General features: G+C 37.4%; 1 long non-coding RNA gene across 1 annotated transcript; it reads left to right on the top strand.

Moving 5' to 3' along the window:
* The first annotated feature begins 22,023 nt into the window (after nucleotides 1-22,023).
* LOC140622828 (uncharacterized) lies at nucleotides 22,024-26,373 on the top strand. The gene is made up of 3 exons (XR_012022490.1): nucleotides 22,024-22,134; nucleotides 24,121-24,256; nucleotides 26,144-26,373. It is a non-coding gene; the product is annotated as an uncharacterized lncRNA (long non-coding RNA).
* The last annotated feature ends 347 nt before the right edge of the window (nucleotides 26,374-26,720 follow it).

The raw sequence follows: 26,720 nt of genomic DNA, 5'->3' as shown, positions 1-26,720 counted from the left end.
TGTCAAGTGTTTACATAATTGAGTTGAACAACTATTATTAAATCAGTAGCAAAGGTTACCTTTTTCAATAGGAGATAGTTTGGATAAACAGTAAAACTATTTCAAATTCCCATGGATTCTCCACCAATAGTTAAACTTCCATTCCCATAACTAAGAAATGCCCGAGGGGAAGATAACAATTTTCTCTTCCTCCTTCTGTTTTGTTAAAAACTAATAATAAAAAAAATCACAACATGGAGTAATGAAAATCTACAGAATGAGGTCCCATGTATATACTGTAAGAAGGCAGAGTTTATAAGGCTCTTCTTATTCCAATCGGGGATTGTTCAAAGTGGTAGATGCTAAAGTGGTTGTAAATCATATTGGAAAGAGGTTTAGAGTAACAAAATTTCATACTAATTCAGAAGATTAGAATGACGTGGATGGAACTGGAGGGTATTATGCTGAGTGAAATAAGTCAATCGGAGAAGGACGAACATTATATGGTCTCACTCATTTGGGGAATATAAATAGTAGTGAAAGAGAATAGAGGGGAAGGGAGAAGAAATGGTTAGGAAATATCAGAAAGGGGACAGAACATGGAAGACTCCTAACTCTGGGAAATGAACTAGGGGTGGTGGAAGGGAGAGGCGCGGGGGGTGGGGGTGACTGGGTGGTGGGCACTGAGGGGGGCACTTGACGGGATGAGCACTGGGTGTTATTCTGTATGTTGGCAAATTGAACACCAATAAAAAATAAATTTATTATTTAAAAAAAAGAAGATTAGAACATGAAATGAACAGAAAATTCCACTGGTGGGTGAAAGAAGGATAAAAAGAACAGAGAAAAGAAAAAACCACACTTTTAAGTGAAGTTTATGCTGTCAAAAAAATAAGGGAGAACAGTTATTCTAGAGCATCCATTACTGTGGGTAATAAACACAATCAAGATAATTTAATTCAATCATTTTTCATACTAAATTTCTTTTAATCAGCTAACTAGACTAACTATCCGGATCATAAATTCAGCGTGACTGATTTAGGAAGGCCCTTTGGGATCATTTACTTCATTCTTTTCATTTTAGAAGATGAAACTACAACCCAGGAAAGAGAAACAGTTTCCCCAAGGTTGCCCAGATACTGACTGGCAGAGTTAGGTCTAGAACACAGACCTTCAAACTAATGCTCCCTTATACTCCAGTTCCTCTTCCACAAAGAAAAACAACCAACAGTTTCTGAGGACTGATTATGTGGCAACAACTACTCCAAAGATTTCCAGAGATCAACACATTTAATCTTCACAATAATTAGAGTAAGAGTCTGTTATTGTCCCCCTTTTTATAAATGGAAAAACAGGCTTTGGTTGAGTAATTTACTCAAAGATACACAGCTATTATGGCAGAGGTAAAATAAATATTGCTTGTATACTCTAAAAATAAGTTGTAAACCCTAAATTATGAATTATATACAGCTGGGCAATGCTAACAAGATTGCTGATTTTGAGAGTTATTGAAAAATTAGCTTAATTTCCAAAAGAGGCTGTCAGTTAAATGTGATGTCTAATGTGTTATCCATAGTTGTCAAAGCACAGGAGTATTCAACACAAGAAGTGCACCTGCCATTTGTATGAATTAGGACCTCCTATGTCCTATAAATAAGATCTAACTCCTTTTCAAGGAGCTCAAGATCTAACAGTAGAAATTTAGGTCTATAAAGCCTAATATGGTACAAAGAAACTTGAAAGGACCTCATAACAGACTACAACCAAACCCTGAGGATTAAATAAAAAAGGATCACAATCCTTTCTAATCCTTAAAAGTTATTCTTAAATTGTTTCATTTTGTGTGTATATTTTTAAGTAATAACCTTTTAAAAAATGATGCCTGCTCATTATTTTTCAAAAAAAATCAAGGCATATTGAAAAAAGGCAGAGTTTATATGGATCTTGAGTGAAAATTATTACCATTGATATATAGACAGATAAATATATGGATCAATTATGCTTGATTTTAATCAAAGAAAAATTACCTGAAATGAAATCAAGGAAATTGCTGGACTTTGGATAAATATTTCCATATCACCTTCTAAAGAATCTTCTATAGGTTAAGAGTTTGGAGCCATAAATTTGGTTTTTGTTTTTTTTTTTATCACATTTCCACTTTACACAGTAATTACTAACTTCTTGCCACAAAAGGTGAGAAAATAACCTAACTTTCTCCATCTGCCCAACTCTCTGATTTGTGCTCATTATAATTTTACACTGTCCATGGTTTATATTGACATCCTGTTCAGTAATCATAATTTTCAAAGCCTTTTAACCTTGGCTCTAAATTTTAAGTGGACTAAAAACTGGCTTGTAAGTTTTACCATCGTTTTGTCACTTCTGAGGTTTTGGATGCATTTAGCTGATAAAATTTTATCAAGTAGGAAGGGTTATTTTAAATCAAATAGTCTATGGATGTTGGATTTCTGTCATCAGTTTCTTCCTCTTACAGAAGCAGCCACTTCCCAGGGTGGCTTCAAAGCCTAATACCTCTCACACCAAGAATCACATATTTCATTCTCTATCCATATACCTATAGTAAAACAAACTATTTTTGTAATTGAGGTACATTTTATATCTCATAAAATTCATTAATTCCCTTCATCCAATTCAATGATTTTTAGTAACTCTTGGGTGATGTGACTATCACCATAAATCAGTTTTAGAATGTTTCCCTCTCCAATAAAACCCCTCAAGCCCTTTTTTTAAAAAAATATATTTTATTTATTTATTCATGAGAGACAGAGAGAGAGAGAGAGAGGCAGAGACACAGGCAGAGGGAGAAGCAGGCTCCATGCAGGGAGCCTGACATGGGACTCGATCCCGGGTCTCCAGGATCAGGCCCTGGGCTGAAGGCAGACGCTTAACCGCTGAGCCACCCAGGGATCCCCCCTCAAGCCCTTTTATAGCTAATGCTCATTCGCATCCCCAGACCTAAGCAACCACTAATCTATTTTATGTCTCTATAAATTTGCATTTTCTGGGCATTCCATCTAACTAGAAACATATAATACATGGTCCGTTGTATCTGGCTTCTTTTACTTACCATAATAATTTTGATTTTCATCCATGATGTAGTACTTACCATTAGTTCATTCTTTATTATTGATAAGTAGTATTCCATTGTATGAGTATTTCACATTTTGTTTATCCATTCACCAAGTGGTCAATGTTTTCAATGTTGAATTCTTACCTGGTAATACCACCATGAATACTTGCATATAAGTCTTTATGTGGACATTTGTTTTCATTTCTCTTGAGTATATACCTAGGAGGAGAAGTGCTGAACTCTATGGTAGTTTTAACTTGTTAAGAAAATGCCATACTGTTATGGTGTATGCACCATTTTACATCCCCATTAACAATGTATAATGGTTCCTATTTCTCCACATCTTCACTGACATTTGTTATTCTCTTCTTTATTTACTATAGTCATTCTAGTGGGTATGAATCATTTACCTAATAGGTAATGATAAGTACATCTTTTCATGTGCTTATTAAGCATTCATATATCTTAGTGAAATGACTGTTCTTACCTTTTGCCCATTTTTAAAAGTTTTTATTTAATTCCAATCAGGTCATTACCTTAATTTCAGGTGTAAAATATAGTGATTCAACACTTCCATACAACATCTAGTGCTCATCATCACAAGTGCACTCCTTGATTCCCATCACCTATTTAACCCATCCTTCCAATTCCCTACCTTCTGATAACCATCAGTTTGTTCTCTATAATTAAGACTGTTTCTTGATTTGTTTCTCTCTCTTTTCCCTTTTTAATCTTGTTTCTTAAATCCCACATATGAATAAAATCATCTGCTATTTGTCTTTCTCTGACTAACTTACTTGACTTACATTATTATACTCTATAGATCCATCCATGTCATTGCAAATGACAAAATTTCATTTTTTATGGCTGAATAATATCCCATTGTGTATATATACCACATCTTCTTTATCCATTCATCAATCAGTGGACACTTGGACTACTTCCAAATCTTAGCTATTGTAAATAATTCTGCTATAAACATCAGGGTACATGTATTCCTTTGAATTAGTGTCTTGCATTCTTTTTTAAATTTTAAATTTATTTATTTTAAAGATAGAGTGTGAGCAGGGGGAGGAGCAAAGAGAGAGGGAGAAAAAGAATCTCAAGCAAACTCCACATTGAGTGTGGAGCCCAATGTGTGGGGTTCAATCTCATGATCCTGAGATCATGACCTGAGCCAAAATCAAGTCAGTCACTTAACCAACTGAACCACTCAGGTGCCTATTTTTGTATTCTATAATACCCAGTAGTACACTTCTTGGATCACAGGGTGGTACTATCTTTCATTTTTTTTACGTGATCTCCATACTGATATCCAGAGTGGCTGCATCAATTTGCATTCCCACCAGTAGTGCAAAAGGGTCCCCCTTTCTCCACATCCTCACCAATACCCATTGTTTCTTGTGTTGTTGATTTTAGCCATTTTCACAGATGTCAGGTGACATTTCATTGTGGTTTTTTAAGATGTATTTATTTGAGAGACAGAAGGACAGAGAGTTAGCAAGGGAAGGGGAGGAGGAAAACAGAAAGAATCTCAAGTAGAGTCCCTGCGGAGTGTGGAGCCTGACACAGGGGTTGATCTCATGACCCCAAGATCATGACCTGAGCCAAACAAAGAGTCAGACACTCAACTAACTGAGACACCCAGGCTCCTCTCATTGTAGTTTTGATTTGCATTTCCCTAATGGTAAGTGATGATGAACATCATTTCACATGTCTGTTGGCCATCTGTACATTTTCTTTGGAGAAATGCTGTTTGTGTCTTCTGTTCATTTTTTAGTTGGATTATTTGTTTTTGGATGCTGAGTTTTATAAGTTCTTTATATATTTTGGATACTAACCCTTTATCAGATAGTAACTTGCAAATATCTTTTCTGTACATTGCCTTTTAGTTCAGTTGATTGTTTCCTTCACTGTGCAGAAGCTTTTTATTTTGATGTAGTCCCAATAGTTTATTTTTGCTTTTGTTTTCCTTGCCTCAAAAGACATATCTAAAAAGAATTTGCTATGGCCAATGTCAAAGTTGTTGCCTGCATTACACTCTTCTAGGATTTTTCTGGTTTCAGTTCTTTAATTTAGGTCTGTAATACAATTTGAGTTTATTTTTGTGAGTGGTGTAAGAAAGTGGTCCAGTTTCATTCTTTTGCATGTAGCTGTCCATTTTCCCCAACACCATTTGTTGAAGAGATTGTCTTTTTTTTTCCACTAGATATTCTTTCCTGCCTTATCAAAGGTTAATTGAACTATTAGTTGTGGATTTATTTCCAGGTTATCTATTGTGTTCCGTTGATCTATGTGTCTATTTTTGTGCCAGTACCATACTGATTTGATCGCTACAGCTTTGAAGTCCAGAATTGTGATGCCTCTAGCTTTGATTTTCTTTGTCAATGTTGCTTTGGGTATTTGGGATCTTTTGTGGTTCCATACAAATTTTAGGATTGTTTGTTCTAGTTCTGTGAAAAATGCTGTTGGTATTTTGGTAGGGATTGCATTAAATGTGTAGGTTGCTTTGGGCAGTATAGACATTTTAACTACTTCTTCTTCCAAACCATGAACATGGAATGTCTTTCCATTTCTTTGTGTCATCTTCAATTTCATTTATCAGTGTTTTATGGTTTTCAGAGTACACATCTTTCACTTCTTTGGTTAGTCTTATTTTTAGGTATCTCATTATTTTTGCTGCAATTTCTGCTGCTTCATTTTTGGTGTATAGAAATGAAACAGATTTCTCTACATTGATTTTGCATCCTGAGACTTTACTGAATTTGTTTCTCAATTCTAGCAGTTATTTGGTAGAGTTTCAGGTTTTCTCTATATAGTACCATGTCATCTGCAAATAATGAAGGTTTTACTTCTTCCTTACCAATGTGGATGCTTTTTACTTCTTTTTGTTGTTGGATTGCTGTGGCTAGGATTCCAGTACTATGTTACATAAAAGTGATGAGAGTAGACCTCCTTCTTTCCTTCCTGATCTCAGTTTTTCACCCTGGAGGATGATATTAGCTATGGGTTTTTCACAGATGGCCTTTATTATATTAAGGTAAATTCTCTCTAAACATACTTTGTTGAGGTTATTTATAATGAGAGGATGTTTTACTTTGTCAAATACTTTTTCTGCATCTACTGAAATGATCATATTGTTCTTATCCTTTCTCTTATTGATATGATGTGTCATGTTGATTGATTTGCAAACACTAAACCACCCTTCTAACCTAGGTATAAATCCCACTTGATTGTGATGAATGATTTTTTAATGCATTGTTGGATTCTGTTTGCTAGTATTTTGTTCAGGATTTTTGCATATGTTCATCAAGGATATTGGCCTGTAGTTCTCTTTTTTAGTGGTGTCTTTATCCAGTTTTGGTATAAGAGTAATGCTGGCCTTATAGAATGAATTTAGAAGTCTTCCTTCCTTTTCTGTTTTTTGGAACAGTTTGAGAAGAATAGATATCAACACTTATTTAAATTTTTTGTAGAATTCATGTGTACAGCCATCTGGTCCTGGACTTCTGTTTATTGGGAGTTTTTTAATTACTGATTCAATTTCATTTCAGGTTATTGTTCTGTTCATGTTCTTTATTTCTTCCTGTTTCAGTTTTGGTAGACTATATGTTTCTCAGAATTTATTCATTTTTTCTAGGTGGTCCAATAGGTTGGCATATAGGTTTTCAATATATTTTCTTATAATTATTTGTATTTCTATAATGTTAGTGGTTATTTCTCCTCACTCATTTGTGATATTATTTATTTGATACTTTCTTTTTTTCTTACTAAGTCTAGCTAATGGTTTATCAATTTATTGCTTTTTTTAAAAAGAACCAGCTCCTTGTTTCATTGATCTGTTCTATTCTTATATTCATTTCTATAGCATTTATTTCTGCTCTAATCTATGTTATTTCCTTCCTTCTACTGGTTTTAGGTTTTGTTTGTTCCTTTTCTAGCTCCCTTAGGTGTAAGGTAGGTTTATTTGAGATTTTTCTTGCTTCTTGAGGTAGGCCTACCGATTGCTATAAACATCCATCTTAGAACTGCTTTTGCTGCATCCCAAAGGTTTTAGAATGTTGTTTTTTCATTTTCATTTGTTTCCATGTCTGCCTTTATTTCTTCTTTTATTTCCTGGTTAACCCTTTCATGGTTCAATAGCATGTTATTTAAGCTCCATATATTTGTTTGTAGTCTTGCCAGACTTTTTCTTGGGGTTGATTCCTAGTTTCATAGTGTTGTGGTCAGAAAAGATCCATGGTATGACTTCAATCTTCTTGAATTTGTTAGGCTTGTTTTTTGTTTGGATTAATATAGGAACTATTCTGGAGAATGTTCCATGTGCACTTAAAAGAATCTGTATTCTGCTGTTTTCAAATATAATATTCTTCATCATCTGTTAACTTCATCTGTTTCAGTGTGTCATTCAAAGCCATTTTTTCCTTGTTGATTTTCTGTTTAGATTTTTAGATCCATTTATGTAAGTGGGGTGTTAAAATCCCCCACTACTATCATATTATTATCAATTAGTTCCTTTATGTTTGTTATTAGCTGTTTTATGTATTTGGGTTCTCTTATGTGTGAGTTCTCTTATGTTGGGTGCATAAATACTTACATGTTATATCTTCTTACTGTATTATCCTCTTTATTATTATATTGTACCTTTCTTTGTCACTTGTTACAGTCTTTGGCTTAAAGTCTACTTGTCTAGGCCTGCTTGGGTGATTCAGTCGGTTGGGCATCCAAGTCTTGGTTTCTGCTTGGGTCATGGGATTTAGCCCCATGTCAGACTCCACACTGAGCATGGAGCTTGCTTAGTATTCTCTCTCTCCTCACTTTCTTTCCTTCTCCCTGCTTTTTCTCCCTCTATCTCTCTCTTTTAAAAAAGTCTATTTGTCTGATATAAGTATTGCTACTCTAGCTTTCTTTTGACATCTAATTTGCATGATAGATGTTTCTCCATCCCCTCACTTTCAATCTGCAGGTATTTTTAGGTCTAAAATGAGTCTCCTGTAGGCAGCATATAGATGGATCTTGTTTTTTAATCCATTGTCACCTATGTCTTTCAATTGGAGGGTTTAGTCCATTTACATTCAAGGTAATTATGGATAGATCTGTATTTATTGCCATTTTATTATCTGTGTTGAAGTTATTTCTGAAGATTTCCTATGATCCTTTCTTGTCTTTTTCTCTCAATTTGGTAATTTTCTTTAGTGATATATTTGAATTTCTTTTTCTTTATTCTTTGCATATTTATTAGTGATTTTTGATATATGTTACCATCAGGTTTGAATATAACCTTCTCTACATATAGCAGTCTATAGTAAGTGATGGTCATTTCAGTTTGAATCCATTCTTTATTCCTCTCCTCCCCATGTCTTAGGTATATGGTACAATATTTTGTGAGTTCCTTGGCTGCTTTTTTGGGGAGAAATATCCATTGTTAGTGCTTTTGTCTGGGAAACTCTTTATCTCTCTTTCTATTCTGAATGATAGCCTTGCTGGATAATATTCCTAGTAGATTTTTTTTCCCATTCAGCACTTTGAATAGATCATGTCACTCTCTTCTGGCTTGGAAAATTTCTGCTGAAAAACTCCCTGATAGCATTATGGGCTTTCCCTTGTATATTATTGTCTCTTGCTGGTGCTCTCTCTCTCTCTCTCTCTCTCTCTCTCTCTCACACACACACACACACACACACACACACACACTGGCTCTCTTTTGCCTTGCTGCTCTAAATTTTTTTTCTTTATCACTATATTTTGCCAATTTAATTATGATATGTCTTGCTGTGAATCTGCTTTGGTTGCTTTTGTTAGGGTTTCTCTGTGCCTCCTGGATCTGAATATCTGTTTCCCCTGAGTAGGAAAGTTTTCAGCAATTATTTCTTCAAACAAATTCTCTTCCCCCTTTTCTGGGACTCCTATAATACAAATGTTACTACATTTGATGGAGTCACTGAGTTCTCTAAGTCTATTCTTGTTTTGCATAATTCTTTTTTCTCTCTTTTGTTCAGCTTGATTACTTTCCATTACTCTAGCTTCTGGGTCATTAATTCATTCCTCTTCTTGTTCCAACCTGCTGTTCATTCCACCAAGCATGTTTCTCATTTCATTTATTGAGCCTTTTACCTCTGCTCTGTTATTCCTTATCTCAGTGTTAAGGGTCTCACTCATGTCTTCCACACTCTTCTCAAGTCCAGTGAACATCCTTATGATCATTGTTTTAAATGCTCCATCAGGCTGTTTCACTTAGCTCTCTGGCTATGGCCTTGTCCAGTTCTTTCATTTGGGATACATTTCTCTGTCTTCTCATTTTGTTGAAGTCTCTGTGCCTGTTTCTCTGTATTAGGAAAGTCAGCTACGTCTTCTGTTCTTGAGGGTAATGGCCTTAGGAAGAAAAGTCCCATAGTGCCCTGCTGTGTACTATCCCCTGTTCCCTGGGGCCTGGTACTTCCAGAAGTGTCTCTAAAGTGTGCTGCATGTGCTTTGTTTTGTCCCATCCACTTTATCCTTCAGACAAGTCACCTGCAGGAGCTCTCTTTGTTTGTTGTAGGCAGCGTTTGGTTCCTGGCCTGAGTGTGGCTCATTTTAATTAGGTGTGCTCTCGTCCACTTGTGAAATGAGATCTGTTGCTACCTCCACCAGAACTGAAGCTCTGCAAAACTCCTGATTCTGGAGATACAGTGTGAGCATCAGTCTGGACTAGTCTTCTGGAGGAGGGGGCCCACCATGCTGGGACTGAAGCAAGTGAGATGAGGAAGAGTGATTCCACTGGAGAATTCTGGAGATGGGGGTGGGGGGGGATAGGGAGGCTTGATATAAGAAGGTTGGGTAGTGAGTGTCAGTGTTACATTGGTTCCTGCAGGCAACCCTGGGCTTATGCTGAGGGCAAGGGAAGGAATTAACTTCAGCCAGTTCCTTTGTTCTCATAGTAGTGTCTCCATGAATGCTGCCTTTCTAGCACATGCTCCAAAATAAGCAAATAACCTCCCCACTGTGTGCCCTAGGGACTCTTTAGATTGCTGCTTCCATGTCATACGTTATTGGGTTGTTTGCCTGCCTTCTCTCTAAGAGCAGTGCAATGCCCTTGGGGCTCTATCCCAGCCAAGCCTGCAGACCTTTAAAACTCCAGGATTTAAGCAGCATTAGTGACCAGAACTCACAAAATTCAACCCCTCTGTTTCCAAGCCAATTGCAATAGGGATTTGTTTTCTCTGTGTGCTCCCTTGTGTGTTAGTCTGTCTCTCCTTCTCCACAACAGCAACTCCCTCCCTACTACAGCAAACCATATCTCCACACTTCCCATCTTCTTCAATGTGGCCTCTTCTCAACCTGTAGTTGTGGAGTTTGTTCTGCCAGTCTTCAGGTTAATTTCTGAGGCATTCAGGATGATTGATAGTTATCTAGCTGTATTTATGGGACAAGACAAGCCTCGGGTCCTAATCTGCCACCATCTTCCAACTTCTAAGTCCCTTTTGCCCATTTTTGTTTGGGTAATTTGTCTTCTTATTATTGGATTCTAAGAGTTCCTTGTAAATTCTGTATACACCTCCTATATTAGATAATGTGTGTTGTAAATATTTTCTCCCAGTTTATTGCTTGTCTTTTTACTTTTTAAAAAGGTGTCTTTTGAAGTAACTGTTCTAATTTACTGAAATACGCTTTATCAATATTTTCTTTCATCAGCAATGTTTTTGAAGTCATATCAAAGGAATCTTCACTGATTTAAAGTTCTTAAAATTTTTATTATGGTTTATTTCTAAAAATTTTGTTTTCAGCTTTTACTTTTAAGTCTATGACCCATTTTGACTTAATTTTTGTGTATGGTATAAGCTGAAGGCTTAAATTCAACATTTCATATTGCTTAAATTCAACATTCATATCAACAGATATTCCGCTGTCCCAGCACCTGACTACTCTTTCTCCAATGAATTACCTTGGCACTTTTGTAAAAAAAAAAAATTGACTATAAATATAAAGATTTGTTTCTAGACTCACAGTGTGTTCCATGGATCTTTATCTATCCTTATCCCAGTACCATACAGTCTCAATTACTGTAGCTTTGTAATAAGTTTTGAAATGAGGAAGTTAAAGCTCTAAATAATTATCCTTCTGTTTCACATTTGTTGTGGCTATTGTAGGTATTTTGTATTTCATATAAATTTTAGAAATCTGCTCATCTATTAGGATACAAATTAAACAGATTGCTATTGGGGCACTCAAACCACTAAAAGTCTCCTATACCCTTCTTCCAGGACAAAAGGCCTTAACTGCTCTGTTGTCTTCTCAAACAAAGAACTACTTTAAGGCAATTTTTGCTCCTACCTATTCCAACAATCAGGAAAATTCTCCACAATCAAAAATTAACATGCACCTCTCACACAAACACAAATATAATCTCTGATAGAGCACCTGCTGCATATATTCCTAGAATATACAGGAAGTACTTAGCAAATACAGAGTAAAAGACTCTGACAGTTATCATTGCTATTTTTGGCAGGCAGATTTATCCACTTCACTCATACTTGCCATCCTCAATTTTTATATTACATATCTGCTTTTAGAGCTATACTGTCTAGCAGGGTAGCCACTAGCCACATGTGAGTATTTGAATTTAAATTAACTAAAGTGAAATATGATTTAAAAGTCAGTTTCCAAGTCACAGTAGCTACATTTTAACCATCAGATATTTTAGTAGCTACTCTGTCAAACAGTGCTGAGAGCATTTATCTAAGAAAGTTCTGTTTGATGGTGCTGTTTTTGGAGAATTATTTTTGATGTTTTCATAAATTTTTATTAACATGAATAAAAGTCTGTGCACAGTGCCAAATTCTACAGATTTCACTAATTAAGATACATTTTTGTATATTACATCTCATGGGATCTTAATTTTTTTTTCTCTCATTCAGTTCAAGTGGCTTTTTAAGGGATGACATCAAAAAATGTTTCAAGGTCCCCATATGTCTGAGAAATTGAGTGTCTGAAATGTCTTTCCATTGCTTTCACATGTGAATGAGAGCATGGCTGGACATAGAATTCTGGGATTAATGTTTTCTTCACTCAAAATCTAGTAACATTGTTCCATTTCCTTGGGAAAACCTGATGCCAGACTTTATTAGATAACCTGTTTTTAATTTCTAGGTTCTTACAGAAACATTTTGTTTCCTCTAAGTTAAAAACCTTCTCCAGGATATATCTCACAGGGGTTCTCTTCATGAATTTTGTCTGGTTTTTGGGAAGCACACTTACTCCAAACACTTATCTGTTTTCAATAGACATTTCTTTTATTATTTTTCATTGCATTTACTCCCTGTGTTCTATTTCATTTTTCTAGAATCCTTATTACATGTATATAGAAACTTCATGATTCATTCTTCATGTGTTTATTCTTAGTTCCTATTTAATTATAATCTTTCATCAAATTCTTGGAAAATTTCAAGAGCTTATCTTCATCTTCACTGATTATATATTTTGTTTTTTACTATAACCAATCTAGAGTTCACATCTCCCTTTGTATTTTCATGTGGTCATTCATGTTTTCTTATTATTATCTTAATCTTCCCCAATTTAATATTACTTTTGAAAATATCATTGTTAAAATTCATTGGTAATAAAAAATAGAATTTTCCAAAGTTTTCTCTATTTTTTCCTGTACTTCTGTTTACTGAGGGAATAAATGCTCTGTTCCAAATAATTTATTGGTTCTGAAGTTTAAAATGGGCACAATCTATGTTCTGCTACTTACTTGAGTAAGTTCTTTAACCTCTATGGGAACTCTACTTACTTAAATGTGATTGTATGTATAATTCCCAGATTTTGGGGCTTCCATGAAGATTAAAAGAGGCAATTTATGTCAAGGGCTTGGCACATAGTGCTCAATAAGGGTTATTTATTTATGATTGGGTCTTTTCATGTATATCATTATTATCTCAATTTGTTCATTCTTAAAAGATAAGAATATATATTTGCCTTGGGAGTTGAAATAGAGTCCAGCAGAAATGCTGCTGGCTTCTGAGTGCATGTTTCAGGCCCACATGAAGAAATGATGTTAAACTTTAGAAATCTTGCAATTTTACTTTGTTAGATCAGCAGTCCAGTTGTCAGTAGGAGACAAAGACCTAAAGAGCTATATGCCACCACTAAGCCAAAAAGTCCCCTCTGTGTTGTTGAGAAAACTTGAATACACAGTTCTCAGTCTCTACTGACATGTCCCCCCTCAAAGGAACCCTCAAGTAGTGCCATAGCTTGCCTCCCACCACAGCAGTTCAAGTGTCTAGTATAACTAAGTGTACATAGTCCAGCCCAAAGTATCTCTACTCTGTTGAACTATAACATCCTGCCTTTACCCAAAATGCTCTTAAGATCAAGAGCCCTAACAACTGGTTCAAGGCCTGCCTTTACTGCAGGCCCTGCCACTTGGAAACCCATGTTCCAGTGGTGCCTACTGAACGGTTTCTTTCAGGTATTTTCCAGGCCAATCACAGATTAATTCTCTTTCTCCTCAATCCAATAATACCAGCATGGCTTGAAAAGACTCCTTAAAGTTTCCGGCTTCTCCCTTACTACCAATGCTAGTATTATACACACATGATCATTTTTAGATTCCTTTGGCCATTTCCATGGAAATTAGGGATTGGAGGAGTTAAATAACAGATCATCTCCATATTAAATAGCTTATTTTTTAATTATAATTTTACAAGAATGGTATGTGGAAAAAAGGGACACATAATGGCACGGATATTGATCTTGCTTATAGAAACAACAGCCAAAAAGTTGATTGTGGCTATGTCATTATGCATCATTGCCTTTGCTTGAAGAAGAAGAAGAAGAAGAAGAAGAAGAAGAAGAAGAAGAAGAAGAAGAAGAAGAAAGAGAAGAAAGAAGAAAGAAGAAGAAAGAAGGAGAAGGAGAAGGAGAAGAAGAAGAAGAAGAAGAAGAAGAAGAAGAAGATCATCATCCACAATCTGCTTGGGGCAAATCATTTCCCTAAAGCAGACTACTCACTCACAGAATCATGGTTGGCTAAAAGCCAGCATAGTGCAAGCTAACTCCAATTTTGATCTTTTTTTCAGGCTATATGCTGGTGTCTAAAAGAAAGCTGTTGAGATGAACTGGTCAGCACCAGTGGGAACCAAAGCGGCTTTCTTCAAAGCTGAGCTAGGCTGCCTGGCAGTATGTTCCAGTAAACTGTTCAGTTTGAACTGATCTGTTCTGTCATAAAGCAAGAGATTTCCAGCTGATCTGTTTGCTGATCTGGTGAATTATTCTCATGTAAACAAAAGAAACACCATAGAGAGATACTGCCGTAGCTATCCCCTTATAAACACAGCCTACTTGCCACTACTGAGCATGCTCAGTCCAGACTGCATAAATATTTTATTAGAGAATTAAAGAGGCAAGCATGAGAAGGGAAGACAAGAGGGAGACTTTACAAAGTGATTGAGCCTGAAAAATAAAAAGGCACACAGAGAGCAGGGCAGAGATGGAAGACAAGGGCGGGGATAAAACACAGGGGCAGCAGCCGCAGAGATCAGACATGCCCTTGGAGAACCCTTTTTATTCATGATCAATCCTTCCAGTGCTTTCTCTGCAGGGCAAACTCACTTCTCTCTATGGAAGCCCAGAAAGTCCTGGAGTTCAAATGAAAGCTAGTAAAAGTAAGCTGATTGCTGCTAGGACATCCCTTTTAAGTGGCTGAAATCTAACCATTCCATTGTTGATACAGGCCACTCCCACTCGATCAACCATACACCTGCCTTCTCAAAGTATTTCAGTACAGGTCACAAAGCCAGCACCAACAGAGTGGAAGATGACTTAGGACAGAAATAGAGCAGGAGAATCCTCTCACCCAATGTGGCCCTTGTCTCAGCCTCAGCTCAAATTGTATTTTCTGCTGTGGGATCATGAAAGAAGAAAGAGAAACTATAATAAAGGTTTTTCTGGAGCACAGGTCCATTCACTTAGGCACCAGCTCAGATCCTGCAGATACTTAAGAAAGGAGCACAGGATGCAGAGTTAGAGCTCCCCAGTACAAGGCCATTCTCTGCCACTTTAGACATATGTGTGGCATCCATGGAGCTATTCAGGCCATAAATAACCCACAAAGCCCACTGGTATTAAAGGTGTTGTGAGAGAGAGAGTAATGATTCATGTCCCATCACCTTGCTTCAAAATTCCACTTGAAAGATGTGTATACTATAATTGTCCAGTAAAGTACAGCATAACTGGGTGAAAACCTTGGATTTCAATGTGACCAGTTGTTATAAAATGAACTTAGTTAACTGGGCAAATATACTCAGGTCATAATACTACGAAGCACATCACTATATTTAAAAGAAATATTTTCCGTGGAGAGTGAGTCTTATCATAAGTGCATTTAACTCAAATTATATGAGTTAGGAAAAGAGAAAAATCATTATTTAAATGGTGCCATTCTGCTTAAAAACATACTCCTATTAGGAATTAGATGGGAAATGTAAACATACTCTTCCATCAGTTAACTAAAGGACAACATACACACACACACAAACACCCACACAGAGTCCTCTCATTGTGTGTGGATGATTTTAGGGCCATTCGTTTAGGGATAATTTTGACTACTCACAAATTTCATTTAATATGCAGACTTTATACCTAACATCATTGTAATAAGATTTGAACAATATGAAACTTGGTTCAACATAGCTTATTGCAGGCATTTCAAACTTTCATGAGCCTGCTAAGCACTGGGAGATCTTGCTAAAATTCAAGCTTTGCTTCCGTAGGTCTGGCATGGGGCTCTAGATTCTAAATTTTTTATTTCTAAAAAATTTCCAGGCAATGTCAGTGCTGCTGGACCACAGACCTCACACAATTTGAATGTCATGGCATATTGTATGGATTTAGATGTACAACATTCAACACTCAGCAAATATCTATTGAGCATCTACTACATGCCAAGCACTATGCTATTTGCTAATGATAGAGAGATGAAAGATACTCTTCATCTCTCTCAACACATTCACAGTCTAGTTTGATATAAGCAATGATACTGCATGAAACAGAAATAGAAATAGAAATCTGCCCCCAAAAAGTTTGCCTTAAAATAGCCTTTTTCTCTATCATGAATATAGTGCCTTACCACTTACAGAGCATCTTCTTAAAAATGTCCCATTTAATACTTCAAACATGGTATCTCATCTTTTCCTCAGTTGTAACATGTTACAGATGATTTTTCACATTAGCATAGCTGCATGCTTACTCCCAGTGATAAGGATTTCCTCACTGCCTTATTTAATAAATTGTTGAGTATTAAAAATGGGGTAAATGAAACGTATTCAGTGAAGCATCTATTGCATGTGCACATGTGTGTGGTGTAGTTAATAAAGCAAATTTTTATTTTTTTCATAGTCTATGTAGAGTAGTGGAAAGCCCAGGAGGATGCATCTCTTTTTCTAGTATAGGATCCTCTGCTGACTAGCTGTGTAACCACATGCAAGTTAGTTAACCTCTAAGGACCTCAATTTCCTCATCTGTAAGGAAAGAGCTAGACCAGGTGACCTCTGAGGTCCTTCCCACTCTACAATCCTATGATTCTATGACCCGCCCACCTTGAATCTGCTATAATCCGTGTTTTAGATCCCAAAGACAGATTTTTTCAACATCAGCACAACTGCACCTCCCCTCAAGCCTTAGCCATACCAGTTCACAGAGCAAAGCTTTGAAATTCCCAAATACTGTAAGCTCTGGCCTGCCAGAGCCACGCAGAACTGCTACTTCACAATTCAAGCAGTCAGCTATTGACTCAAAGCAATCTATATCTGCATTAAAATGGGGAGTTTTGGATTAATGTGGAGCTGAAAGCCCGACTGAGGCTCTTTGCTGCCAGCCTGTCTCTGTAATTGCAGCATGGATTTCACCAACCACAAAGGGCAAAATGAATGTGATCATCCCCAGTAGTCGATAACCCATCGATTTTTTCTTTTGACTCTATGATTCGCACAAATATTGAAGCTCATTTTTTAAGCAAGGAGGCTTATTAATCTACATTCTTCAAAACTAGTGGCCCTTCCATGAGGTGAATTCTGAAAGTTACTTAACACGTAAGACATGAATAGATTAGTTACATTAACTTTTTAAATCTTTTTCACATACTCATGCATAAATACCCTCATGCCCTCACTCTTATTTAAAATCAGCATTCCACATAGAGAGTGGAACTTTGTGCTTATTATCATGCCATAGTGTGTCTAATTGTGTAGGAATGATCAGGAAGAAAATGCTGGCAAAGCTCATTCTGGTCCATGGTCTCTGTCTTTTTTTTTTTTTTTTTTTTTTTTTAAGGTTTCGTTTTTCATTCACCCCTAAGGTTATAAACAGAATGTGTACAACAACACCTGTGGTTCCTAAAATGGAACAATGATCCAAGGCCATTTCTTCCCCAAATGGAGGCTATTAATCTGCAGTAGCAAACACATGTTAAGGCAGAGAAACAAAGGCAGCTCCTGCAGAGTTCAATTGTGGTTTCTCCAAACCATACTAGTTCCTTTTAATTTCTTGTGATGCATTTTCCATTTTATGATGCTTCTAGTTGTTATACTCTCTGATATTTCTTTAGTCTATTGCTTCCTTCATTTTGCTGGAAATTCAGACTCTGGATATTTTGAAACTACATATGTCAGCTTTGGTTTCATGTAGTTTGTTGCAAAATGTAGTGGCCTTCTTTCTTCAAATAGTTCTAGCTTATGAAAATAATAATGATAAAAATTGGTCACTAAATCCCATTGGCTTTATTCCTCAGGAAAATTTTCCAAATTTGGTTCCTACTCTCAACTCCAATATTAGGTTAACTGTTTTGGTTGCAAAGAAGAGAATATAATTTGGTTTACTCAGGCAAAGAGAATTTGGGGGAGTACATCTAGGAATAAAAAAATGATGAGAATCTTGACTGTGGAGATTTGGCCACACAGCCAGGCTTGAAGTGATGAGAACCTGCTTAGGGAACTTGAAGTTTATTCAGGAGCCAATACACCTCTAGTGACCAAAGTGTCTTGCTATCAGGAGTTTATTGATCACAGCTCTGTCTACCACATATAATATCTCTACTTTACTCTATGTCCACTCACTTCCACTCTGGCTTCTGACTATTTAATTCTTTCTCTATTTCTCAAGTACAAATAATATCTTAAGACCTTTTAAAATTAAGAGACTGAGGTCCATACAGATGACATAATTTACAAGACTTTACAAGATTGAACTAAAAATAAATTTGAAAACAAAAGTCATGTGTGTGAACTACCAAGGATGTACTTTATTAATGACTGGGGCACTTTCCTGTCTCCAAGATGGCATGCAGAGTGACTGCTTACTCAACAAGTTTTATAGGAGCCTGAAGAACATTCTCTGGGTCAACATAATTCCACTCTATTCATTCCCACTGCAGTAAAAATACCACATTCTCCCTCTTAGAAAAGGTAAGGATGGAATTAAGGCAGGTTTCCTCCTTCTAGGGGAAAGAAACCTAAATTTGAGCTGTGGCTCACTTGCCTTCTTTGGATCTTAGTTTCTATATCTACAAAATTCAAACACAAGATGTTTGGTCACTAGTGTTGAAACTAGATTTCCCAGAGCTCTTATGTTCCATAGGAATGTCACCCCAGGAATAAGAAGAAGGAGGCCCAGTTAGGCCCTTATCTTTATGATCCACATTTAGCACTTTGTTCATTTTTTCAAATTTGAACATTTAAACATTTCTAAGTCTTTTTCAATCAAGTATGTCTCTATTCAGAAATGTTTTAATTATGTGACTCTTGTGTGTGGCTCAAATTTAATTTTTTAACAGGAATAGGGCAAAAGAATTGTTCTGATGTTTATAACTACTGAATCATATAGTGATAATTTTACTGCACCCAAGAAAGAATTTAAATCTAAAATACAAGATCATAAGAATTCTCCAAAGTTCACAAAACCAACCTATACCCCTGGAAATTCCTTAATGTGTATAATTTAAAAGTATATACGATATTGCAATATTATCTACGTGATGCACAAAAATTTGTTAATATGTAAAACTCCAGTGAAGTGAAATTTTCAGGACTTTTTTTGTCCAGTGGTCAACTCTGACCAACTTGTTACTTTGTCCAATGTGTTTTCAACTACTCTATTTTTATCAAATTGTCTGCTTCTGGAGAGCCAGAGTTTTTTACTTTGAGCCCTAGAGAAAAACTTACAAGGAATTAATGGAAGTCGATCCAGGACTCAAAACTTCCTTCTCCCTTACAATTCTCACTCCATCACTAAAAAGCCACCAAGAGTGTCAGATTTCACTGGTGTGCCACCTTAGTTCATTCATTTATTCATTCTGGCACTTGAATGGACCAGCCTTCTTGATTCATAGTTAAAGAAGGCAAGTTTTTTGCCCTATAAGCAGACAGACAAATAAATTATTAAAATATACTGAGATTAATGCTAGTAAAAGTATATTCTACCAGAAACTAAGAGTTAAGGAAATAGTATGACATAAGGAGAGGGTCCAAAAAAAAAGCTCAAAGGACACAACCATCAATGACTTGTAGGTTGCACAGGAATTCAGAAATGGAGAAGGCCCTAGTAGAATCAAGTGATGAACAGTTATGTCTGCAGGGAAAAAAAGAAGGCAGACCTAAAAGAAATTGCAGGTAGACAGACAACCTGTGCAGAGTCATGAAAGGGTGTGGCACTTCTAGGGAACGTCAAATAATTCAGAATGGCAATAGCATTGGTTCCCACTGAAAGATGAGGGAGGAGAAGGATCAACTAGTAAGGTGGAAATATAGTCAGCAGTCAGAAAAATGCAAAGGGTTCCTGACAGGGTCATGAAAGAGGCTTTATGAGTAGATTACATGGAGAGAGGGAAGGAGATGGCCTGAAGAATTATATTCCACAGAAGAGGCAGGAACACCAGAGAAATTCTTAAAAGATAGATGATTCTATATATCAAAGTAAAAGATGTCACTATAAAGTGTGCAGGAATAAAAATCCAAACACAAGTAGGTCACTCTGGAATCAGAGTTATGAATGACAGAAAGAAGCTCTTGGAATGAAGGAAAGGGCAGGGAAATGTCACGTCAGCGAATAGAGATCGTGAACTCCTTCCAGAAGAAGACAGAGCTCAGAGTAGGTAACAAAATAACTCAAACTCTAAAATAAACTGACTATGCTCAGGGTGCTTTGCCAGCTGCTATCTCAGACCTAATCAAGTGCTCTTCGACCTGTGCCAAGAAATATCATAATCCCAGAAAGGACAAGGCAGCCAAAAGTTGAAGATGGCTGGCTAAGGAAGGGATTAAATGGGAAACAAAGAGCGAAGTCTTTTTTTAGCATCCCAGGACAGAAAAAATAATCATAGACACTAAGATATTTTTCCCATTCAATTCCTTACTTATCCAGCAAAAGGTCAAGAAACTTTAACTGCCAAGAATGAGAATGCCATTAAAAAAAAAAAAAAAAGCCAAAACATGATTCAAAAGGGAAATCCCTCTGGCTATCTTGTCAGAGAAATTGGCCACTCACAGGTATCAATTCAGAAATTGCATAGAGATCCCCTTCTCTGGCTACCGTGTGCAGCTGTCTCTCCCACATTACAACCACACACTGCCACCCCCAAAAGAAAAATATTGCTGATACCTGCAATTCCCATAATTATCATTCCATCTCATTTGCCTGAATTTAACAGGAGTTAAAAGGTACAAACTTCCAGTGATAAGATAAATAAGTACTAGGGATGTAATGTACAACATGATTACTATAGCTATGTGTGATATAGTGGAAAAGTGTTAAAAGAGTAAATCCTGAGTTGTCATCACAATGAGATAGTTTTTCTTATCTTTTTATTGTATCCATATGACATGAGAGATATTAACTAAATCTATTGTGGTAAGCATTTCACAGTATATGTAAATCAAACCATAATCTTATGCACCTTAAACTTATATAGTGATGTATATCAATTATTTCTCAATAAAACTGGAAAACCATTTTAATGTGAATACCCTGAAGGAGGAAGAGGCACATGAAGAATTTTATCTATCATTGGATGTAGTTAGAAATAATGTATCTCCTTGTATTCTCCTTGAATAAGCAAAGACAGATAAAAAGAAGAATTCAAGAAGCACATTCCTCACTGGACAGTACAGTTCCCCCCTGTACAGGTGGGATAACACTTCTGTTCCAGTGAGGAAGAATTCCTCCAGGAGTGGCTGGTTCTGCCCTGAGGTACCTTGGTCTTTTCTCTGTGGCAAGGATGACCAAGTGCCCTGATCTAAGCCAAACTTCTAGGTAGGGAGCCCCAGAATATGCAAGACATTGAGTTAGGCAGTGCTAGTGAGATCAAAAAGGAAGGTCTGTGCTCCTGGAGAGCTTAGAATCTAGTTGTGAAGACATGAATGTCTTGAGGGAAATATGCCAGGCGAGGCAAGTGATGTTAAGTGAGAGATGGTGACTTGAGCTCCAAAATCAGGGAAAAGAGCAGTCATTTCCATCAAGGATGATGCCCCACTTCTCAAAGGTAGGCCAGCCTCATCTTTAGAATTTGTGGTCTTTGTTCAAGACTTGGGACTGAGTAGGTAAACAGGTAGACAGTTAAAGGAGAGCTTGGGTGCTCAGTCAGTTGAGTGTCAGACTCCGGGTTTCAGCTCAGGTGTCATGATCTCAGGGTCCTAGGATAGAGTACTGAATCAGGCTCCCTGTTCAGTGAAGAATCTCTCTCCCTCAGCACCTTCCCTCACTTACACACTCTCTCTCTAAAATAAATAAATAAATCATTTTTTTAAATAGGTAGATAGGTGGATATGAGAGAGATAGAGGGAGACAAAGGGAGAAAGAAGCCATAGAAAGAAACACCAGAAAATATCCCTCACCTTCTCTGACAAACAATGATTTTCAAGTGTTATTCCATCTCCTACTATGACAACTGTGGAATCACTAGTGTAATTTGGGAGCTTTTCAATGAAAGTCTATTCTGGAATCTTTATGAGAGTTCCCTTTTATTCATATTTCCTCTTTCATTTGGAGGACTAACAAGTGAACACATGGATAAGTGAAGAGCAGCCACCCTGCACAAGGTACCTTCATGTTGTATTAAGCAGAGTATGACAGAGATGGCTTTTGTGATGTGCTATCTTCCATACCCCATCCCACAATAGTCACAGAGGGGACAGAGAATGAAAGGGAGCTCAGAACTCCTGGACCACGAGCGTAAAGGTGAAAGGAATCCACTTGCAGTCCAGGAGGGACCTCTTGCCTCTCATTAGCAGTGAGTGAGTCCAAGGTGTTTCCTGTATACAGAACAAGCATAAAATTGTATCTGGTATCACAGATAAATATAGATAACAATGAACTAACAATGAAAAGAAGAAAAAATTAAAAGTTTGGTTGAACAATATTATTTTATATCTCTTACAGGAACTGCCTACCATGTAAGCTAAATTACTCTCTGCAGATTAAGGATTTTGAAAATCCTAACTCATTTTAGTTTAAGTGCTTCAGGTTTTATCTGATGAGAATCCTAATACCATTCACATGTCGTTCATGAGTCATGGTTTATTGCTGAAGTAATGTGGTTTTCTATATACAATTTTTTAAAAGATTTTATTTATTTATTCATGATAGACAGAGAGAGAGAGAGAGAGAGAGAGAGAGAGGCAGAGACACAGGCAGATGGAGAAGCAGGCTCCATGCCAGGAGCCTGATGCAGGACTCAATTCTGGGACTCCAGGATCACACCCTGGGCCAAAGGCAGGCGCTGAACTGCTGAGCCACCCAGGGATCCCCGTCTATATACAATTTTTAAATAATAGACCATGCCCTGTCCTACTATATTGAAGTTTTTCAAGTGCTGTCCTTAGCCACTATGTTGCTTGTATTGGGGGTTTCCTAATGATGCAGACTTCTCAGGCATTAACCCCACATCATTACTTCATACCAAGTGGCATGGTCTGGAGCAGTGAAAACAGCACCCCTCCTCTCTCACTCACTAAGTTGAAGCACAAGTGTTAGACCATGAATCCCCAGGACTTGAAACCCCTTCAAAAGCAGAATGCAAGACCACCAGCATTTCTCAAGATCCCTGCTCTCACCAAGTCCTTAGATCCAGCCATAACAAGAGTCCCTCACAGAAAATCTTTCTCAGCTCTTCAGTCCCCACTCCCACTGGAAGCATCCTTTGAACTAGAGCATTAGGCTTTCTCAGAAAAGTACTGCTGCCACCCTTGAAGCTCTTAGCATATAAATACCATTCCCTTTTTCTGTCTCATGAAAGCAGTGTGTGTGTGTGTGTGTGTGTGTGTGTGTGTGTGTGTGTGTGTGTAACTTGTCTGGGAGCAACTACTGGTTTGTAGGTCAAAGAAGATAGGAGAACCCTAAGTCCTTAGCCTAAGGTTTTAATGTCCTGGTAATTGTGTACTCAGTGGCCAGCAAAATTTTCAGGTTTCTCCCCTTCTCAGCTTAGCTTTGCAAGTGTAACAACCACTGAGTTCAAAGGACACCCTGGCCTCAGAGGAATTAAGGGGTGCCGTTAGGAAGCTGATGACCTCGGCAGCTGTCAGAGCTGAAAATTGGCTGCCTTGTGCCTCTTGGCCAGCCCCCTTCACATCTGTGAAAGAAACCGGTCACGCTTGAATCACTCCTCTTTTGTCTTCGTGGATTTTAATCTCTCCTCCAAGCCTAGGGGTGTTTATCAGGATATCAGAGTAAGAGAAGGAAAATATGATCTGTATCCCCTTGCCCACACATCTCACTCCCATATTCTACTATTAAACAAGTCAGCTAAGGCTGAATGCTGGAATCAGGTGTTTTCTGTGTCTAGAGTCTGTCCCTCTCAAAACATTGATCTACCAGTAAAAAGTTGTTGCAGCTGATAGCTAAGAATATTTCTAATCCAAAGTTGAGAGCAGGTAAAGCCCAATTTAAAGAGAATGTTTTGCTCACTGGATGGTTCTGAGCATCCTCTTTTCTTACCCCTGCTTTCTCCATCCCTAGGACCCTGGTTCTTACCTGAATGGCCCAGGCCACTGTTGAGCATTTTCTCACTGCATCCTCTCTCCTTCCAGATCCTAAAGGCTCTCTCCCCTTCACCTCTTGAGCAGCTTCAGAAAACTCACCTCTACACAAGCTTTCCCAAGGGAATTAGAAAACAGACAGGCCTCTCACAAGCCTGGTAGAAGAGAAAGAGCCCAGGATTCAAAGGTAGATCCAGGAACTGCCTCTTCCATTAACTATCTATGCCACCTCACAATAGCCTCAGGTACCACCACCTACAAAATGAAAATTTTAAACCCCAAAGATCTTTCCAACTCTAAAGCCTCATGCTTGATGGCCCCACTCTGCATGTATTTCTCACAGATCATTCTACAAATTTGAAAAATCTCTACCTAGTGTTCACACCTACTATACATACCCTTTGTTTCAATCTAGTGTTTTATTTCTGAACTTTCAAAATGCTATTGTTAATATTTTTATCTAAATAAGAATATGACTAAAGTAGTTGATTATACTTGCATATACATAAGATCCAAATGAATTCTGAACATTTTAGCCATATAGTCTGTGTCTATAAGGCTAAGCATGTGTAATTAATATTTTGCCTAAATATTTTATCATGGGGAGGCAAAACATTCAGAACATGACTCATTTGGAGGTTTTGCCATCAGGGAGACACCCTGATTGAACTTTGTACATCTGCCCACCATAACATTTGCTGCTACTGAAATAACTTTCAGTGGCTAATATTCTTGATTATGATTAATTGTTCCTTTGCCCTCTAAGAGGCGCTGTTTTGAAAATCCACCAAGACCCTACTGAAATACATAGCTTACAAAACTCTTATCATTTTTGTCTTCCAGACCCCAAAACTGAAATTTGTCAAGCTTTATTCTGATGTTAGCACATCCTTAAAATTGTCATTTTTTCCATAAATGCAAAACTTATCTTTGTATGATGAAAATCAACAAGATAAAGATGAGCTGAGTTAAGACAAGAAAGAAAACAGAATACCAAGTACAAAATGTTTAAAGGAGATATCTTTTAGATATCTAAAACTGTATTTCTGATTTTTCTTTGTTATCCTTTCTCATATATAGAGATTTTAAGCAAATAATATTTAACAAAGCTACATATTAAATTAGCTACCATGCATGTTTGTTTTCAGAAATCAGAATCTATAACTCAGTTTTTAAAAATACCCTCAGCTTTTCTACCACCCTGCCTTATATTCTCGTAGGATAGGAAAAACCTTGGCAAGCATCCTGAAATCACCAGGGGGTAGGCAGCAGAATGTGCTTCTGACCACTGAAATACTCCATTGTTCACACACTACCCATACCACAGAGAGAGTGACCTCTTTCTAACACTGACAAGTGAACATGCACAGCCCTATGACTTTGATTGGCGGTTCACTGGGTCTCTGACCTTGAATGACATTACTGGCATATTTTGATTGGCAGTCTGCTGCACAGCAGACCACCTCTAGTACACATGCCCACTCTCCAGAAATCATCCCTTATCTTCTCAAAAACATTCTTGTGTTCCCAAAACATGGACTACTCATGAACAGAAATGTAACTACGGGCATCAAACGCAGCCTGAAAAAAAAAAAAAAAAGCAGGATGTTTAATATACAACCCTCAGATCTCACTGTAATTGACACATCCAGTGATGCAGTTGATCAGACTTTGGCTACATCTCCACGAGGCCAATCGTCAAAATTAGATGAGAGAAATTCAGGCGGTCACACAGACATGTTGTCTACAGAGCACCAAACATTCAAATATTTAGGCACCTCCTGATGGTTCTTAACATGCAGACAAAATATCTGAGTGACCGGTGAAGGGTTTCATTTCTCTCTGGATGCTTAGGCATACCAAAGGGAAGTCTCAGTCTCAGCCAGTCTCATGCTGCATGTGCCTGGGTAAGACAGAGGCTGATGATTCCTTTGCCACTATTCTGGTGAATGAATTCCTGCTCATTTTAACCCAGTACTCCACATGGGACCCAAATTTTTCCCTTAATAAATAAAAATATATTTTCAAATAAAATGCCACATATGTCTTAAGAAACCATTACCTTTCTTTTAAGGTAAAATCAAGATGCTCCAACGTTGGCAACAAACCCTGAACTCCCGTACTCCAAGTTAAGCAGGGCATGTTTTACCCTGTGCTAAACCCTGGTTCCATCAGAAGCCCCACTAAAATGAGAGTGAAAGAATGTAAAAATTACAAACCTTCAAATGTAAAGAAAACAAGGAGACATTTTTTTGTGAGAACAAAAAAATCTCAGGAGTCAGAAAGTAGTTGGAGGAATTAAAAGAAGTGAAAAAAAATTTTTAAAGATTTATTTATTTATTTATTTATTCATGATAGACACACACAGAGAGAGAGAAGCAGAGACACAGGCAGAGAAGAAGCAGGCCCCATGCTGGGAGCCCAATGCGGGACTCGATCCCGTGACTCCAGGATCACGCCCAGAGCCAAAGGCAGGCACTAAACCACTGAGCCACACCCATGGATCCCCAAGAAGTAAAAATTTTGACAACTAAATACCTGCAGAGGAGAATAGGAAATAAGCCAGCGCCCTACCCCCACCCCACCACAGCATCCTGGGAAGACTCAGGAATTAGAGACCTTTGGTGCCATGGAAAAAAGGAGATGGTGGG

Source organism: Canis lupus, chromosome 32 (assembly GCF_048164855.1).
Source record: "Canis lupus baileyi chromosome 32, mCanLup2.hap1, whole genome shotgun sequence".
In the NCBI taxonomy this organism is placed as follows: domain Eukaryota; kingdom Metazoa; phylum Chordata; class Mammalia; order Carnivora; family Canidae; genus Canis; species Canis lupus.
This window is presented reverse-complemented; position numbering and strand designations above follow the sequence as displayed.